The following is an 18,639-nucleotide window of genomic DNA, read 5'->3' as shown; positions in this document are numbered from 1 at the left end:
CAGAATCAGAATCAAAATCATGTTTATTATCATCAGCATATGTTGTGAACGTTATGGCGGCAGTACAATGAAATATATGATAAATAAATAAAGAGAAAATAACCGAGTTACATTAAGTATATATATTTTTATTTGTTCATTTACTGGATGTGGGCATCGCCAGCTAAGCCAGCATTTATTGCCCATCCCTAGTTGCCCTTGACAAGGTGGTGATGAGCTGCCTTCTTGAACTGCTACAGTCCCTGAGGTGTAGGTACACCCACAGTGCTGTTTGGGAGGGAAGTTAAATTTAGTAGTGCAAAAAAAACCAGAAATAAAAAAGTAGTGAGGTAGTGTTCATGGGTCCGATGTCCATTCAGAAATCGGATGGCGGAGAGGAAGAATCTGTTCCTGAATCGCTGAAGTTGTGCCTTCAGGCTTGTGGGACCCCCTCCTGCCAGTAACGATGAGAAGAGGATGTGTCCTGGGTGCCGGGGGTTACTGTCAGGAAGGAGGTACGGAAGCCTAAAGGCAGACACTCAGTGATTTAGAAACACCTTATTCCCCTCTGCCATCCGATTCCAAAACGCACGCTGAACCTGTGAACGCTACCTCACTTTTATTATTTCTGTTTGTGCACTATTTTAATTTAACTGTTTAATACACATATATAAGTAATTGATATACTTATTTATTTTCCCTATATTTATCATGTACTGCTGCTGCTAAGTTAACAAATTTCTGATTCTGAAGATGTCTTGGATTCTACGGAGGCTAGTACCCATGATGGAGCTGACTGATTTTATAACTCCCTGCAGCTTACTTCGACCCTGTTCAGTAGATGCCAAGCACTCCCCATTCCCCCCACCCAACATACCAGACGGTGATGCAGCCTGTCAGAATGCTCTCCATGCTACATCTGTAGAAGTTTTCAAGTGTTTTAGGTGACAAACCAAATCCCCTCAAACTCCTGATGAAATATAGCTGCTGTCTTGGTCTTCTTTATAGCTTTGTATAGGGTCGTGGTTTGTGCATTGTGAGGTCAGGGAAGAGGGTATCAGCTGGTGAGAGGGAGGATTGGGTTTTCAAACATTGACTAACAAATATATAATATGCAATGCTGAGTGTTGACAGTCTTTACTGTTTGAAAGCTTTCCCACTTTAATGACGGTATTATGTGACTTCTTGCTTGCTGTGCTATTCTTTAATTAGTGCTTTAAGAGCCAGAGACTACTTCCCTTTTCATAGAAAGCTATATCAAGAGGGCTGAATGCAAACTGAACGAGTTTCTTTTATATAATGCCTTATATGTTACCAAAAAAGGTTCAAAAGTTCAAAGGTCCGTATATTATCAAAGTATGCATGCAGTATACACCTCCGAGATTCCTCTTCTCCAAATGGCCACGAAACAAGCAGAAACCATGGAAGTCAGTTCAGACAGAAACAGGAAACCCACCCCCCACATGAAAAAGAATGTCAACATGATTATCAACCCTCCCACCAAACTCCCCCCCACCCCAGCGTAGAACACAACAAGAACATCGGCCTCCAAATTCCACTCTCCCCTTGTAAAAACTGACAAAAACGTAACAAGAACATCAACCCCCACACCTCCCCCTCCCTGCACAAAACACCACCAGAACATCAGCCCCTACACTATGGCGAACTACATATACCTGTCTGGACACGCCCCCTGCTGACTGCTCCTGTGGCTCCTCCCACAGACCCCTGTATAAAGGCGATTGAGGCCTGAGCCTGGCCTCTCAGTCTCCAGGATGTAGTATGGTGGTCAACCACTGCTTGTTCCTTCTTCCAGTCAATAAAAGCTGATATCTCGCCTTTACATCTCAGAGAGAGTTATTGATGGTGCATTACACACCTCCCCCTACCCCTGCACAAAACACCACCTGAACATCAACCTGCAAAACAAAGAGAAAGCACAAGCAAAAACAGAGAATTCAAAAACGATTAAGACTGAAAAAAATTCTTTGTCTATAGTCCAGATCTATAAAGGCAGAAACCTCAGTTACATCAACAGGCCTACCCTCCAGGCACAGCAGTAGGCCACACAGCCTCTCTTCGGCAGCAGAGCGATACCACCAGCAATCAGAAGGCAGGTCATCGGCTCTCGCCCTCCACATTCACCTCCATGTTTCAATCTTCCTCATTGCTTTAATCGGCAAACAATGGATTCATGGAAAATTGCTTCCCTGGAGAGTTCACATGCAAGAATTGTCAGCTAATCCAACACCTCAGGAGCAAGGCGTCTGAACTTGAAGAGGAGTTAGCTGACCTGCAGTGTTGTAGAGAATGGGCAAATGTGCTCCAGAGCTCCCTTTAGGGAGATAATGTGCACTCCAAGAGAGCCATGGGCTGAGACAGCAGACCAGAAGCACAGGGTAAGAGGTGTACACTGTCCGGGGGCATCAACTTCAGAGTTGGAAGTGCCCAATCTAGCGATGCTCAACAATGACCATGAATACTCCGAGGTGGTAGTCAGGGCAGAAGAGCCCCACAGGACCCTGTCTAATCCTAAGCCTGAACACCATAAAAAGGAAGTTGTGAGAGTAGGGGTTCTCAATTATCGGAGGGGGGTTGAGAATCAGGTGTGTACTGGTAGGGAGTCTCGTACTGTGTGTTGCTTATCAGGAGCACAAGTGGGAGAACTCCCTGGATGAGTAAATAAGCTCTTGGCCGGAGCTGTTGTGGATCCAGTAGTCATTTGCCACATAGGTAAGGGCAGACTGTCAGTTCTGCAAGACAAATTTAAAGAGTTAGGTAGGAAGCTTAGGGACAGAGCTGACAAGGTGGTCTTCTCGGAAGTTCTGCCTGTGCTACGTGCTATTCTACGTAAGATTGAGGAGCTTAGAAGATTTAAGATGTAGCTCAAATCATGATGTGGGTTAGAGGGGCATAGGTTTATGGGACATTGGGGTCCTTTTGGGGCAGATAGAACCTGTACCGCCAGGATGGTTTGCATTTGAACTGGAGGGGCAGATGACTGTTTCAACTTGGGAATGGGGGTGGCGGGGGCAGGGGGCAGGGATCTTAGAACAGGCCTGGCTCAACTGTTTAAACACCTCAATGGAGAATAACATATTAGGACATAAACTGATTATAGGCTTCAAAATATAAAAATGTGTCATAGAATGAAAACAGCAGTAGAAGACTAAGAAACATGCACAACGTGCTGGAGGAACTCCGCAGGTCAGGCAGCATCCGATAAAAATGACCAGTCAACGTTTCGGGCCGAGACCCTTCGGCAGGACTGAAAAGGGAGGGGGCAGGGGCCCTATAAAGAAGGTGGGGGAAGGGGGGAAGGTGCCAGGTGAAAAACCAGTAAGAGGAAAGAACAAGGGGTGGGGGAGGGGATATGAAGGAAAGGTGAAGAAGGAATGTAAGGGGAAAGCACTATGGGTAGTAGAAGGAAGCGGAATCATGAGGGAGGTGATAGGCAGCTGGAGGAGGAGGCAGAGTGAAACTGGGATGGGGGGGGAAGGGAGGGGGAGGGAATTTCCAGAAGTTGGAGAATTCAATGTTCTTACCAAGCGACTGGAGACTACCCAGACGGTATATGAGATGTTGCTCCTCCAGCCTGAGTTTGGCCTCATCATGGCAGTAGAGAAGGCCATGTATGGACATATCCGAATGGGAATGTGAAGCAACCGGGAGATCCTGTCTGTTGTGGCGGACGGAGCGGAGGAGCTCGACGAAGCAGTCCCCCAATCTGTGTTGGGTCTCGCCGATGTAGAGGAGGCCACACCAAGGAGCACCGGATGCAATAGATTACTCCAACAGACTCACAAGTGAAGTGTTGCCTCATCTGGAAGGACTGTTTGTGGCCCTGAATTGTGGTAAGACAGGAGGTGTAGGGACAGGTGTAGCACTTACACTTGTAAGTGCCAGGTGGGAGATCTGTGGCTAAGCATTGCCTGTATAAATGCAAGAAGTATTAAGAATAAAATAAATGGGCTGGAATTATATGCAAGTGTGTTTAAGTATGATATAATAGCAATAACTGAAACCTGGCTGGATGTTGATGAATATAGTATTAAAGGATATACTCTACTTAGGAAAGATCGGCAAGATCGTAGAGGTGGAGGGGTAGCCATATACACAAGAGAGAATTTAAATGTGAGGCTGCTTATGATAGGAGATGAATCGCGGCTCAGTGAAGATATCTGGGTGAGAATTGAAAGCTATAAGGATAAAGGAATAACATCTGGTGTATGCTATAGACCCCTTCATGCTGAGAGTGATTTTAATGAACAACTGTATCAGAATATTAGAAAAGCAAGTTCTCAGGGTGATGTTATAGTTATGGGTGACTTTAATTTCCCAAATATTGGGTGGGAGAACCCAGTGACTAATGGATTACAGGAAAGTGAATTTGTTGAGTTATTAACTGATTGTTTTTTTTTGACCCAGTATGTTAATACACCAACAAGAGGGGAGGTCTCTATAGATTTGATATTCTGTAACAATCAGGTTAGAATTTTGAGCACAGAAGTTGTTGATCCTTTAGGAACAAGCGATCATAACATTGATAGTCTTGAAGTGTTTCAGAGAGTATATATCAGTAAGAACAAAAGCCATTAAATTGAATTTCAGAAAGGCAAAGTTTGTGCAGATGCAGCAAACACTTCAGAAGGTAAACTGGAAGGAAATGCTTGACATTGAGTCAGTTGAAGAACAATGGGGTCAATTTAAAGAGGTAATACACACCGTGCCGGAAATGTTCATTCCCAAGGTTGGGAGAAGCAATATAAACAATAGATCAAATACATGGGTGAACAAAGAATTACATTGAAAATTATTGAAGTAAAGATATAAGGAATATAGAAAAATAGTAATGATGTTAACCGCAGGCCATATGAAAACATGAGAATTATAGTCAAGAAGGAAATTCAGTTTGCCAAATGGCAGGTTGAGAAGATATTGTTGTTAATACTAAGACTGACCCCAGGAGATTTTTTCAATACATTATTCATAAAAGTCAAAGAGGAAGTTAAGTGTATTAGGAATAATAGTGGGCTGATAAATTATGTAGAGAAGGATATAACAGATAGTCTTAACTCATATTTTGGTAAAGTGTTCACCTGCGAAGATGTTAGCAATATGCCAGTAAGTGTAGAGAAAAATAAGATTGCTTGCAGTAACTTAGAGATCTTAGAAATTGAGGCCCTGCTTCAGCTGAAAAGAATGAAAATTAATAAATCTCCAGGGCCTGAGAACATACTTTCAAGGGTACTTAAAGAGGTCTGTTATTATATATACAAACCTCTAACATGTATTTTTCAAAAGTCACTGACAACTGGTGAAATCCCTAAGGACTGGAAATGGGCTACTGCTGTCCTGGTATATAAGAAAGGTGACTGCACTAACCCTGGTTACTATAGACCTGTAGGCTTAACTTGTAGCATAGGTAAGACAATGGAAACATTAGTAAAGAATGAGTTGGAAAAGCAGCTGATAAGAACAGACACATTAGCAGAAAGCCAGCGTGGGTTCAGAAAGAGTTAATCATGTTTTACAAATATGCTGAATTTCTATAAAGAGACATTTAAAATTTATAACAATAGAGCGGTTGATATCATTTACTTGGACATCTGAAGGCTTTTGACAAGGTACCCCACAAGTGGTTAGTAATCAGATTATAGGAGGCAGGGCATGTAAATGGGCGCTGAATTAGCTCAAAAACAGAAAACAGTGAGAGGATCATTTTCACACCTAGAAGATGGTAAAAGTGGGGTTCCGCAGGAATCTGTTTTAGGGCTGCTGCTGTGTTTAATTTGGATAAGCACATAACAAACAAACTAGTAAAGTTCGCTGATGGCACAAATTAGGGGGATGGGCTGATAACCTTCAGGCAGCAGAATCAATACGATTAGATCTAAACAAATTCCAGATGTGGGCAGATAAATGGCAATGAAATTTAATGTAAGTAAATGTAAAATATTACATATAAGAAGTAGAAATATTAGATATAGACATACAATGAGGGGGTCTTGAGTTAGAAAGTGACAGTATGAGAAGGATTTGCGTGTCCTTGTAGATATCACTCTCAACATCTGGACAATACGCAGAAGCGACGAGGAAGGATAATAGATAATGCGCTCAGTGGAGTTCAAGCCTAGAGGTGTTCTCCTTGAGCTGTATAATGCACTTGTGAGGCCATACCTTGAATACTCTGTACAAATTAGGTCTCCGTATTGTGTGAGGGATGTGAAGGCACTGGAGAGAGTCCAGGAAAGGGCGACTAGACTCATTCCTGGTCTGCAGGGCATGAACAATGAAGAAAGATTGTAAGAATTAAATCTTTTAAGCCTATGTAGACGTAGAATGAGAGGAGACGTGATAGAAGTGTTGAAAGGCATTAAGGGTATAAGTAAGGTGGATGCCAGCTGCTACTTCAACATTAATCCATCATCAAGGACATGGGGCCTTAGGTGGAGACGGGTTAAGGGAGATTTCAGACTAACATCAGGAAGCATTTCTTTACACAGCGAGTTGTGGACACATGGAACAAACTACCAATTTGTGTAGTTGAGAGGAGTACCTTAGAGACTTCCAAATCTAAACTCAATAGTTATTTCAACACACCATGTGATGAAGAATTTAGCAAGCTCTGTTGGGCCAAATGGCCTGTTCTTGTCAAAAACTTTCTAATGTTCTGATGTTTTAATCTGCAAAATGGAGTCGAACATCGTTTAGCACCTTGTCTCATACTTTCTTTGCCTCAAAGCTCAGGCCCACTACTTCCTGAAAACTTCCTAGAGTGCTGGATCATTCAGTTGATCTCCATACTGGAAATCACAGGCTCTAGTTGTTCCAGACACATACCTAGGATTTAAAAAAAACAGACATAATAGAAGTTAAATAAATAGTCTCATGGTCTAGCCAAAAGATGTCAACCCCTCAACTATCAGGCTCTTGAATAAAAGAAGATAACTATGCTCTCTTGCCCCGTCATTGAAATGTTCCTACAACCAATGATCTCACTTAGAGGGCTCTTTATCTTATCATATGTTCTCATTATTTATTCCTATTTACTTATATTTGCATTTGCAAAGTTTGTTGTCTGCTGCACTCTAGTTGATGTTTCATTGATCCTGTTATATTTACTAGTCTATAGATTTGCCGAGCCTGCCCACAGGAAAATGAATCTCAGGGTTGTATATGATGACACATATGAACTTTGATAATAAAATTTACTTTCAACTTTGAACTTTATTGTTACCAGTATCTTAGGTCAATAAGTTAACTGACCACTGTGCAGTTGTGTGATGGAATTCCACGTGGAAATTGAGAATTTGGAGAGAATAAATCAGGATTAGTGCAAATTGGTGGCTAATAACGGGTCTGTTTCCATTCTGTATCTTTCTCTGATTCTATGACTCTATGAGATATTGAGTCAAGTTAGTTTCAATTGACCAAGGCATCTTCAATCTGCAATCAAACAGGCATTCAGAGGCCTAAAAGAAACCAACAGTAAGAATGCTTGATTTGTTGTGAGGATTAGGTTAAAATCTTAAAGGGAATCCAGTTGCAAGTGGTTTCAAGTATGATATTTCACAATGATGAACCGTGATTTACTCCTTTTTAAATTACGCAGAAGCAGTGCTCACATGTATTGTGAAATTCTGCTTTTGTGTGAGTGTCCAATGTCATGTCTGCAAATGAATTTTAAGTTAGTGATGACCAAACATCATCACTAACTAAATCATCAAAAATGTCCCGACGAAGGGTCTCGGCCTGAAACGTCAACTGTACTTCTTCCTATAGAGCAAACACGAGGAAATCTGTAGATGCTGGAAATTCAAGCAACACACACAAAATGCTGGTGGAACACAGCAGGCCAGGCAGCATCTATAAGGAGAAGCAGTGTCGACATTTTGACAGGACGAAGGTCTCGGCCCGAAACATCGACAGTGCTTCTCCGTATAGATGCAGCTTGGCCTGCTGTGTTCCACTAGCTTTTTGTGTGTGTTGCTTGAGTTCCCAGCATCTGCAGATTTCCTTATGTTTGTGTTTTGAAACCATTTGTTTTTTTGGTCCTGTTCATATCCAGATGGAAATATAGCATTTAAATGTTGCTCCCTACCAGAAATGACAACATCACTACCAGCACAACCCACACACTGAACAATGTGTGAACGACTCTCCATTTAAATTTGGTCCCTGCGCAGAAACACTGCACTGCTGGAAAGAGCTTCTTTTCCATTAGAACTTGGTGATGCAATGTCTTAGAATATTACTTGTTTACTTTTGGAGCCTAAAAACAAATTCAGACCATGCTGATGAGTGTAAAATACATCTCCACAAATAACTTTAAATAATCTCAGTTTCCAATAACTTTGAATTCACAATACACAATTGACAACTTGGGAATTAAACAGGCAAGGCCATTAAAAGAGGTAAGGTGACGAGGGATGACTCAGCCTGATCCTCTGAGGTGAGTCATTAGTTTAATAAAAACTGTGAAAAATTGAGAAATATTAGAGATGGAAGAAAATTAATTTAAAAATTGCTTTCTTCTGAGTAATCCTTTAGTGATCACCTCATGTTAATCATATTGATGCTTGTAACCTCTATCAAAAAGCAGGGGGAAAGTCAAGCAGAGATCTGATCATCAACATCACACTGAATCAGATGCAATATGTATTGTATGAAGGCAACTGGTTATAGACATTCACATGTCACTTTGAGGGCTAATATCCTATCCATACTATACTGCTGCATGTTGTTCCATAGCGCCCAGCTACAATGTTGTATACCTGCCAAAGGGCTTCCACTCTGGCCAATGTGTCACGGGAGAAGTATTACATTTACTGTGGACTCCCCAGGCAGATACATAGTGATCAAGGATGAGATTTTGAGAGTAGGCTTATACGTGAGCTACTGAGGATGCTTGGTGTTGAGAGGTCGAGGACTATGCCTTATCACCTGCAGGGTGATCCCCAGCCTGCGAAGTTTAATCGGACATGCTCGAAACCTTGGAGATCACCAAAAAGAACAAGTGGAGTCAACATGTTGGACATCTGGTCCGCTGTTAAACTGTACACAAAATGAAGCTACCAGGTACTTGCCATATTATCTGATGGTTGGGCACAAAGCGAGTTTGCCCATTGACCTCTATTTTGGGTCTGGCAAAGAAGATCTACCACCGAAGACTTATAAAGAATTTGAGACTACCTGGGAAGCATAAATTGGCTGACTGCTGGGTGGCTATGTCCTATATAGTAAAGAGTCAGATGCCAAATATACTAATTTTCTGGGTGAAGCCAGAGGTTGGGAATGGGCTTGTCAAGATTCTCCATCAGAACTACTGGGACAACAGGTGTGTGTTGACCTAGAGTATGGAATCTACACCTAGTAAGAAGTCTCTGCAGTGACATGGAGAGACTGAAGTGCCAGCAGCGGGAAGGATTAAACCACCCCCCACTGTGGCAGACGCAAAATACATGGCTTTAGACCACCTAAACAACACAAACACCTATGTCAGGATGCTGTTCATTGACTATAACTCAGCATTTAATACCATTGTTCCCACAATGCTAATTGAGAAGTTGCAGAACCTGGGCCTCTGTACCTCCCTCTGTAATTGGTTCCTTGACTTCCTAACCGGAAGACCAGAGTCTGTGCGGATTGGTGATAACATATCCTCTTTGCTGACTATCAACACTGGTGCACCTCAGGGGTGTGTGCTTAGCCCACTGCTCTACTCTCTCTATACCCATGACTGTGTGGCTAGGCATAGCTCAAATACCACCTACAAATTTGCTGACAATACAACCATTGTTGATAGGTGATGATGAGAGGGCATCCAGGAGTGACATATGCCAACTAGTGAAGTGGTGCCGCAGCAACAACCTGGCACTCAATGTCAGTAAGACAAAAGAGCTGATTGTGGACTTCAGGAAGGGTAAGATGAAGGAACACATACCAATCCTCATAGAGGGATCAGAAGTGGAGAGAGTGAGCAGCTTCAAGTTCCTGTATGTCAAGATCACTGAGGATCTAACCTGGTCCCAACATATTGATGTAGTCATAAAGAAGGCAAGGCAGCAGCTATACTTTATTAGGAGTTTGAAGTGATTTGATATGTCAACAAATACGCTCAAAAACTTCTATAGTTGTATCGTGGAGAGCATTCTGACAGGCTGCATCACTGTCTGGTATGGAGGGGCTACTGCACAGGACCGGAAGAAGCTGCAGAAGGTTGTAAATCTAGTCAGCTCTATCTTGGGCACTAGCCTACAAAGTACCCAGGACATCTTTAGGTAGCAGTGTCTCAGAAAGGCAGCGTCCATTATTAAGGACCCCCAGCACCCAGGGCATGCCCTTGTTACCATCAGGTTAGAGATACAGAAGCCAGAAGGCGCACACTCAGTAATTCAGGAACAGCTTCTTCCCCTCTGCCATCCGATTCCTAAATGGACTTTTAAGCTTTGGAGACTACCTCACTTTTTAATATACAGTATTTCTGTTTTTGCACATTTTTAAATAATCTATTCAATATACATAATTGACTTACTTGTTTATTTATTATGTTTTATTTTATTTTATTTATTATTTTTTCCCCTCTCCTAAATTATGTATTGCATTGAACTGCTGTTGCTAAGTTAACAAATTTTACGTCACACGCCAGTGGTAATAAACCTGATTCTGATTTTGAAATAGGGTACAGACTCGGAGGATGAGGAAATGGTGGTGTGGTATATGTTGCCTTTCACCAACTCCCCAATAAGTGAGGAAGTGATTCCCAACCTTTCTCACACTGAGGCAGGTGAAATGGGGGGATTAGCAATGAGCAGGCAGGCTTACAGCTGGACCATGAAGTGGGGCTGGGCTCTAAAGTAACTAGGGATGAAGCCGAGCTCAACCAAATGACAGGGAGATCCAAGTTGCAGGATGGCACGAGTGATAGGCCAGTCGAGGCCTTGCCATGTAGACCAGAAGTATCCCAAGGATTGTCTGAAACTGAAGAAGTAGATGAGGGATAATCAGGTCTCGAAGAGTCAGGAGACTCCCAGATAGACTGGCCTATTTAGCACCAGGGGAACAGAGTGCTACGACTATCTCCCTAGTGAGATATGTCACCACCATTTACAAATGGATTGAAGGTTCTGACATCACAAACTTGCTTTGAAAATGGTGTCAGCAATGACGGATGACAAATCATTGCAAAGTCATGAGGACATGGCTATTTTGGTCCGGGGAGAGTGTAATGCCCTGGTTCATATTTTTACAGTTATGCTGTATGTATTTCATTTTGGCAGTTCTGTACGAGCAGTCTGTGCTGTTTTCAGCTTGTTTGGGTTATTCTTGAAGATAAGGGATGTGGAGAAATGTGTGCCATCCAATTAGGATGGTAGAGCTGAGGGGAGGTTTCCCTGGTGAGGGACACTAAGGTTGAGCTTGAGGTTTTTTTGGTTCTGTGGGAGATGAAGAGAGAAGATGGTGGAGAGAAACGGTTATAGGATACGACCCGGTGGGAGACCCGTTTGTTCGAGATGGATTGCAAGCGACTTTTGGAGGGGAGTGTGTGTTTTCACGCTGACCAAGGACCCAGCACGTAAGTGACGGAGAAGTTCAAGATGAGCTCCAACTTGTGCACATTGATTGTTTAACTAAAATGGGCCCTTTTCTTTTTCTTTACTAACCCTTTAGTTAAGTTAAGATTCATAAATATAATTCCTTTAATCGTATGCAGTGTGCTGTCTGATGTTTTGTGGCAATAATTTGTAACAGGGTGGCAAATTACACAGCGTTCACACAAACCGGGGTTTGGAGTGGGAGAGCCCGTCTCAATTTGGCGGGACCAGAGAGTGTCCTCCCTAGACTTACACAGCCAAGGAAACCAGGGGTTTTCATAGTACATGCCCTCTAATACAGGCAGCATCCTGGTAAACCTTTCTGCACTGATTCCAAATCTTCAACATCCTTCCTAGAATGGGGTAAACAGAACTGTATGCAATACTCCAGGTGTGGCTGAACTAGAGTTTCATAAATTTGCAACATAACTTCCTGACTTTTGAACTCAATAAAGACAAGCATGCCATATGCCTTGTTAACCAGCATATAACCTATGCAGCCACTTTCCGGGAACTGTGAACTTGGACCTCAGGATCCCTCTGCTCATCAAACACTGTTAAGGATATTGCCCTTGTCTCTTTGCATTTGACCTCACAATGTGCAACACTTCACACTTGGCCTGGTTAAACTCCATCTGCCATTGGTCTGCCCATATCTACAAATGATCTATATCCTGTTGAATCCTTTACCAGTCTTCTACACTATGCTCAACACCACCAATCTTTGTATCATCTGCAAACTTACTTACCCACCCATCAATATTTTTATGCAGATCATTTATACGTATCACAAACAGCAGAAGTCCCAGCACAGATCCCTTCAGAACTCCACTAATTACAGACCTCCAGCTCAAATAAGTCCCTTCAGCCTCTACTCTCTGTCTTCTATGTACAAGCCAGTATTGAATCCAAACGGCTAATTCAACATAGATCTCATACATCTTAATCTTCTGAATGAGTCTCCCATGAGGAACCTCGTCAAATGCCTTACTAAAAAACATGTAGACAACATCCTTCAGTCTCCCTCGACACCTCATTAAAATACTCAGTCAAGTTAATAAGACATGACCTGCCCAGCACAGAGCCATGCTGGCTCTCCCTAATTAGGCCATGGTTTTCCTAATGGTCATAAATCCCATCCCTAAGAATTTTCTCCAGTAAATTCCCTACCACCGACGTGAGACTCGCTGGTCCATTGTTTCGAGGATTTTCCTTTGTTCTCTTCTTGAATAATAAGTCAACATTAGCAACTTGTCAGTCCTCCAAGACCTCGCCTGTGGCTAGCAAGGACACAAAGGTATTGGTCAAGCCCCAATATTCTATTCTCTTGCTTCTCTCAATAGTCTAGGGTACATCCCATCAGGACCTGGGGACTTATCCACCTTAAAGCTCTTTAAGAGACCTAACACCACCTCCTCTTTGACTTTGGAATGACCTAGTATATTAATACTCTCAGCACTGATCTCTCTATCCTCCACATCCTTCTCCTTGGTAGGTACTGAAGCAATGTACTCATTAAGCACCTCACCCACATCTTCTGCATCCAAGCAAACGTTCCCCCTTTATCCTTGAGTGGTCCTACCCTCGGACTAGTTATTCTGATGCTCATAATGTATGTAGAGAATTCTTTTTAATCCTACGTATAATTTCATTCATTCATTCAACTTTTCATGGCCCCTACTGGCTTTCCTAATCTCCTTCTTGAGTTCTTTTCTGGCTTCTTTATGATCCTCAAGAGCTCTGTTTGATTCTAGCTTCCTAACCTCTGCATACTTCTCCTTTTTCTTTTTGATTAAATTCATCGCCTCCCTCAACAACCAAGGTTCTCTTACCTTCCCATCCTTGTCCTTCCTTTTGACTACAAGATACTTGTCCTGTACTCTGTCCAGTTGACCTTTAAACACCCTTTCTTAAGTGAGATGTGGACTTGCCAAAACAGCTGTTCCCCATTAACTCTCCCTGGTTCCTGCCAAATGCTTTCTTAATTTGTCCTGCTCTAATTTAATGCTCTCCCACAATGTTCATACTATCTTTATCTATATCTTCTTAAACCTTAGAGTTGTGGTCACTTTTCTCAAGCTGTTCACCCACTGAAAGGTCAGTCACCTGGCCAGGCTCATTATGAAACACCAGGTCCAGTACAGCACCTGTTCTTATCAGACTATCTACATATTGATTTAGGAAACTCTCCTGGATGCATCTAACAAATTCTGCCTCATCTGAACCACTTGCACTGAGGAGGTCCCATTTTAAATTAAGGAAATTGAAGCCCCCCATGACAACAACCCTATTGTTTTTACACCTTTCCTTAATCTGCCTGCATATCTGTTCCTCAATGTCCTGATGACTAACATGTTTACTCTTTTTTAAATTATTTGCACAATTTGTCTTCTTTTGTAAGTTGCTTGTTTGTCAGTCTTTGTTCTGTACAGTTTTTAAGTTCTATTGTATTTCTTTATTTCCCTGTAGATGCTTGCAGGAAAATGAATCTCGAGTTAGTATGTGGTGATAATACATTTACTTTGAACTTTGAAATTCAACAGCTTCCTGGAGACAGATTATTAAGTTAAGTATTGAAGTGTTGGTGCATGCTCCGGTTTAATTTCTCACTTTTGACCAGCAGAGTTTCTAGGCTTCAGGCAGCTGAGAGATGATAGTGGGGGGTAAGTGAGTGAGAGGGTGGGCAGGGGCTTGAGGCCAGGTCAAGGAGAAGGTGGTTTTACATCTCCACTGGTGGGGTGGAAACAGGAGACGCAGAACCTCCTCCCCATCCCAGGTGCACCAGCCCAATTGAACCCTTTGCTCTGGGTCTACAAACAGCATTCCAGCCTGTACATTTTAAACATTTACTTATTGTGTTATTATGTGTGTACATAATAAAGAACTTCGGTTCCCAGTGTGCAATGTGGTGCCAGAAGTGACACAGATGAACTGGGGAGCATGCTCCAAAGTGTGTAGCTAGAACCCATGACTAGTCTCCAGTTAATAAATGTGCTAACATTTAAAACCCACACAGAGTTTGTTATGAAGAACAAACATGACTCTTATATGACAGTTGTAGTCTGTTTTAACATTAGTATTGCAACAATGTTTTCACAATCATCAGCAAATCTGGAAATGGAGAGAGATGGAAGCTGCTGGATCAAGTCAATGAGTATGTTTTCAGGATTATCTTCTAGGACAAGAGATGGCGGACCCCCGCCCTTTCTGCACCTGCTGCATTTGGTGCCTTCCCCACACTGGATTTTATTCCCTGTTAGTTTTGTTACTCTCCTTCTCCTCACCAAGCTCTGTTTTCTTCCTTCCACTTGCTGGGGATCGTTCCTATGTGTCCGTTGGGTGTGAATCAAAAGAGAACAATCATAGCAAAATCCTACCACTGATCTCGTCATCACTTCGCCTGTGTAAGCATTTCCAAAGCCGCCTACGCTTCCCGCTTCATTGAAAACATCGCAAGCTGAATGTTCCAGTCAAACATTGCTGGGTGCCTGTATCTCAGAGGACCTGTCCTAGACCCAACATATAAATGAAATTGCAAAGAAAGCACAACTGCACCACCAGGTTCAAGAACAGTTACTACTCTTCAACCACCAGAAGGGGATAATTACACTCATCTATTGACTTGTTCCCACAAGAAATTATCTCACCTTAAGGACTATTCATCTTCCTATTTCATGCTCTTGTTATTTATTCCAATTTATTTATAGCTGCATTTCAACAGTTTGTTGTCTTCTATGCTCTTGCTCTGTTATTTATCCTACTTACATTTACCATTCTATAGATTTGCTGAGTATGCCCGCAGGAAAAAGAATCTCAGGATTGTATGTGGTGACATGTATGTACTCTGATAATAAACTTTACTTTGATCTTCTGAAGTTTGAACTTCCTTATTGTGGGCAATCAAACAACAAAGATAAGAATGAGTTGATTGGTAAGAGTCTAGTCTATAATCTTCTCTCCAAGTTCTCAGATGTTTATTATTACAAAACACCTACTGAAAGGGTGAAAATTAAATTAACATTTTGCCCTAGACTTGCCAAGAAGTCAATATTGTATGAAATGCCCACACCATCATGGGCATGGAACCATTTATTAGCTTGTGAAGAACAAAATATCTCAAATTTGCTGGGCAATTTGTGCTACCTGCCATTTGCTTTACAGCTGTTGGCTTTTCACTGTCAATTTCCCTGTGATTGTTCCTAAATTGGTGCAATTGCACATTTATTAGTGTTCAAGGTTCAAAGCCGAGTTTATTGTCATACACCAAGTGCAATGAAAAAATTACTAACAGCAGCATCACAGCCACATAGCATTAGAGACACAATATTCACAAAAAAAATTAATTAAATATAAACTTTACCAAATTGTACACAAAAGTAACACAATTTGAACAAAACAGCATAGTCCATGTTAGTGCAAAGTGATCAAAGTGGGCTTAGTTAAACTGTAGTGATTAGGGTTTTGTGGGTTGGTTCAAGAACTGAGTAGTTGAAGGGAAGAAGTTGTTCTTGAACCTTGTGGAGCAAGACTTTAAGCTTCTGTACCTGCAGCCTGACGGTAGCTGCAAGAAGATAGCATGGCCTGGATGGTATCGGTATTGGTTTGTTATTGTCACCTGTACCAAGATACCTTTTCTTGCATACCATTTATACAGAACAAATCATTTCATAGTACATTGAGCTAGAATAAGGTAAAATAATAACAATACAGAATAAAGTGTAAAAGCTACCAGAAAGGGTGCCATGCTGGTGAATGATAAAGTACAAGACAATAATGAGGTAGATTGTGAGGCCAAGAGTGCTGTTCAGTTGTCTGTTAACAGTGGGATTTTGGTGTTCGTCTTGTAGTGGTAATTTACAGCATATATACATTTTTAACAATATTACAAATGTTAATGACTGTCTGTCGTGCCAAGAAATGAATAAGTAAAGAAGTAGAGTTGCATTCCTTCAGGTAGTGTATTGGTGCTGAAGATTTTTATAACATGTTATTTTTCTTTTAGAGCCAGAATAAACTGCGGATGCCGGAAATCAGAAGCAACACACAGATAAGCTTGAGGAATTTGGCACCTATGGGGGGAAATGGATAGTCGACATTTTGGGTTGGGAACTTTCATCAGGTAGTGTCAACTCTCTATGATGGCTCAATAAATGCTGCCTGACTGCTACGTTATTTGTCTTTTACATTTCTACTTTTTCCCATTTGATTCAACCTTCTTATTTTCCTTTCTGTAGCTGATTCAACATTAAATTCACACACTGAAATTCATCTTCTCAGTCTGACCTTCATTTATTTTGCAGTCCTTAAATCTGGTAGTTCAAGGAGATCCTGTTGTGTTCCAAGATCCCAGATTTCTGCTTTCTCTCACTGCACCATTATCAGCTTGAACTGATAGAATGTTGTAAGCCAAAACATTATAAGCTGAAGATTGGAGAAACAAGTCAAACAGGACGGGTGAGATATCACAAACAGGAGAAAATCTGCAGATGCTGGAAATCCAAGCAACACACACAAAATGCTGGAGGAACTCAGCAGGCCAGGCAGCATCTATGGAAAAGAGTACAGCCGACATTTCCAACCGAGACCCTTTAGCAGGACTGATGTGAGTTATCATCCTTTCACAAATTCTGAGTTATCAGTTTCAATTATACAGATTTACAGAGGGAGAAAATTCATCCTGCCTCCAAATCTACATAACCTTTCTAAGTATCAAATGACCCAGGTATATCTAATGGAATTGACAGACAATCTTTAATCATTTTGGAGTTACAGGAATACATAGACATCGTGTGGTGGCAAATTACGTTTGCCTCTTGAAGAGAATTTGACAAAATCAGTACATCTGTAGCATACCACACAGAATAAATGCATGACTTAATTTATTGATCTTTGATGTGAGGACAAAACTGAAATGAAAATTCTAAAAATAAAGTCTTTTCTATTAATAACCCAGCTAAGTTTATTGATTAGAACACAGATCATAAAATACTCACCTTTAGCTGAGAAAAAGAGGGGGAAGTGGAATTGTGTTTGTGACTGGATTAAATTAAAGGCCTAGGCCATTGACCTGAACACATCAATTTAAATCCCACTGGGGCAGAAGAATTCAAATCCAAGTAATTGAATAAAAACTTGTACCAGTAATGGTAACCACAAAAGCGCTTGCTGTTGTAAAAACTATCTTGTTTGTTAATATACTTAAGGAAAATTTTCCTTTCCTTGCCTTAAAAGTGAATCCAGACCCAAATGGTCTTAACTACCTTAGTGGTTGAGAGGCAAAAGCTGCGGGTCAATATCCAAATCTTGTAACTGTATAAACTGAATAAGCACTCAAATACCCAAGCAAATGGCAATCTCCAATTGGGTGTGAAAAGATTTCAAGAGACAAATGAAACATAGAAGCATAGAAACATAGAAAATCTACAGCACAATACAGGCCCTCCAGCCAAAGATGCTGTGCTGAACATTACTTACTTTAGAAAGTACCTTGGTTACCCACAGACTTCTATATTTCTAAGCTCCATGTACCTATCCAGGAGCCTCTTAAAATACCATATTCTATCCACCTCCCCCACTGTCGCTGGCAGCCCATTCCACACACTCACCACTCACTGTGTAAAAAATTTTCTCCTGACATCCCCTCGGAACCTAATTCCAAGCACCTTAAAGCTGTGTCCTCCACTTTAGCCATTTCAGTCCTGGGACAAAGCCTCTGACTATCCACACGATCAATCCCTATAATCGTCTTATACACCTCTATCAGGTCACCTCTCATCCTCCAACTCTCCAAGGAGAAAAGACCGAGTTCACTCGACCTGTTCTCATAAGGCATGCTCCACAATCCAGGCAACATCCTTGTAAATCTCCTCTGCACGCTTTCTATGGTTTTCACATCCTTCCTGTAGTTAGGCGACCAGAACTGAGCACAGTACTCCAAGTGGGGTTTGACCAGGGTCCTATATAGCTGTAACATTACCTCTCAGCTCTTGAACTCAATCCCATGATTGATGAAGGCCAATGCATTGTATGCATTCTTAACCACACAGTCAACCTGCGCAGCTGC

At 41.6% G+C, this 18,639-nt stretch overlaps 1 long non-coding RNA gene across 1 annotated transcript in view; it reads right to left on the bottom strand.

Annotated features, from left to right (window-relative positions):
- Positions 1-1,599: 1,599 nt before the first annotated feature.
- The window catches only part of LOC132391448 (uncharacterized), a 91,151-nt gene continuing 74,111 nt past the window's right edge, over positions 1,600-18,639 (bottom strand). Inside the window, exons 4-5 of the long non-coding RNA XR_009511211.1 lie at positions 6,697-6,822; positions 1,600-3,911 (exon numbers count right to left, since the gene is read on the bottom strand). This is a non-coding gene — a long non-coding RNA (uncharacterized LOC132391448). The remainder of the gene's footprint in view (positions 3,912-6,696; positions 6,823-18,639) is intronic.

The sequence above is a fragment of the Hypanus sabinus genome, chromosome 3 (genome assembly GCF_030144855.1).
Source record: "Hypanus sabinus isolate sHypSab1 chromosome 3, sHypSab1.hap1, whole genome shotgun sequence".
NCBI lineage: Eukaryota > Metazoa > Chordata > Chondrichthyes > Myliobatiformes > Dasyatidae > Hypanus > Hypanus sabinus.
Note: the sequence above shows the minus strand (reverse complement) of the source record. Positions and strands in the feature narration are given on the sequence as shown.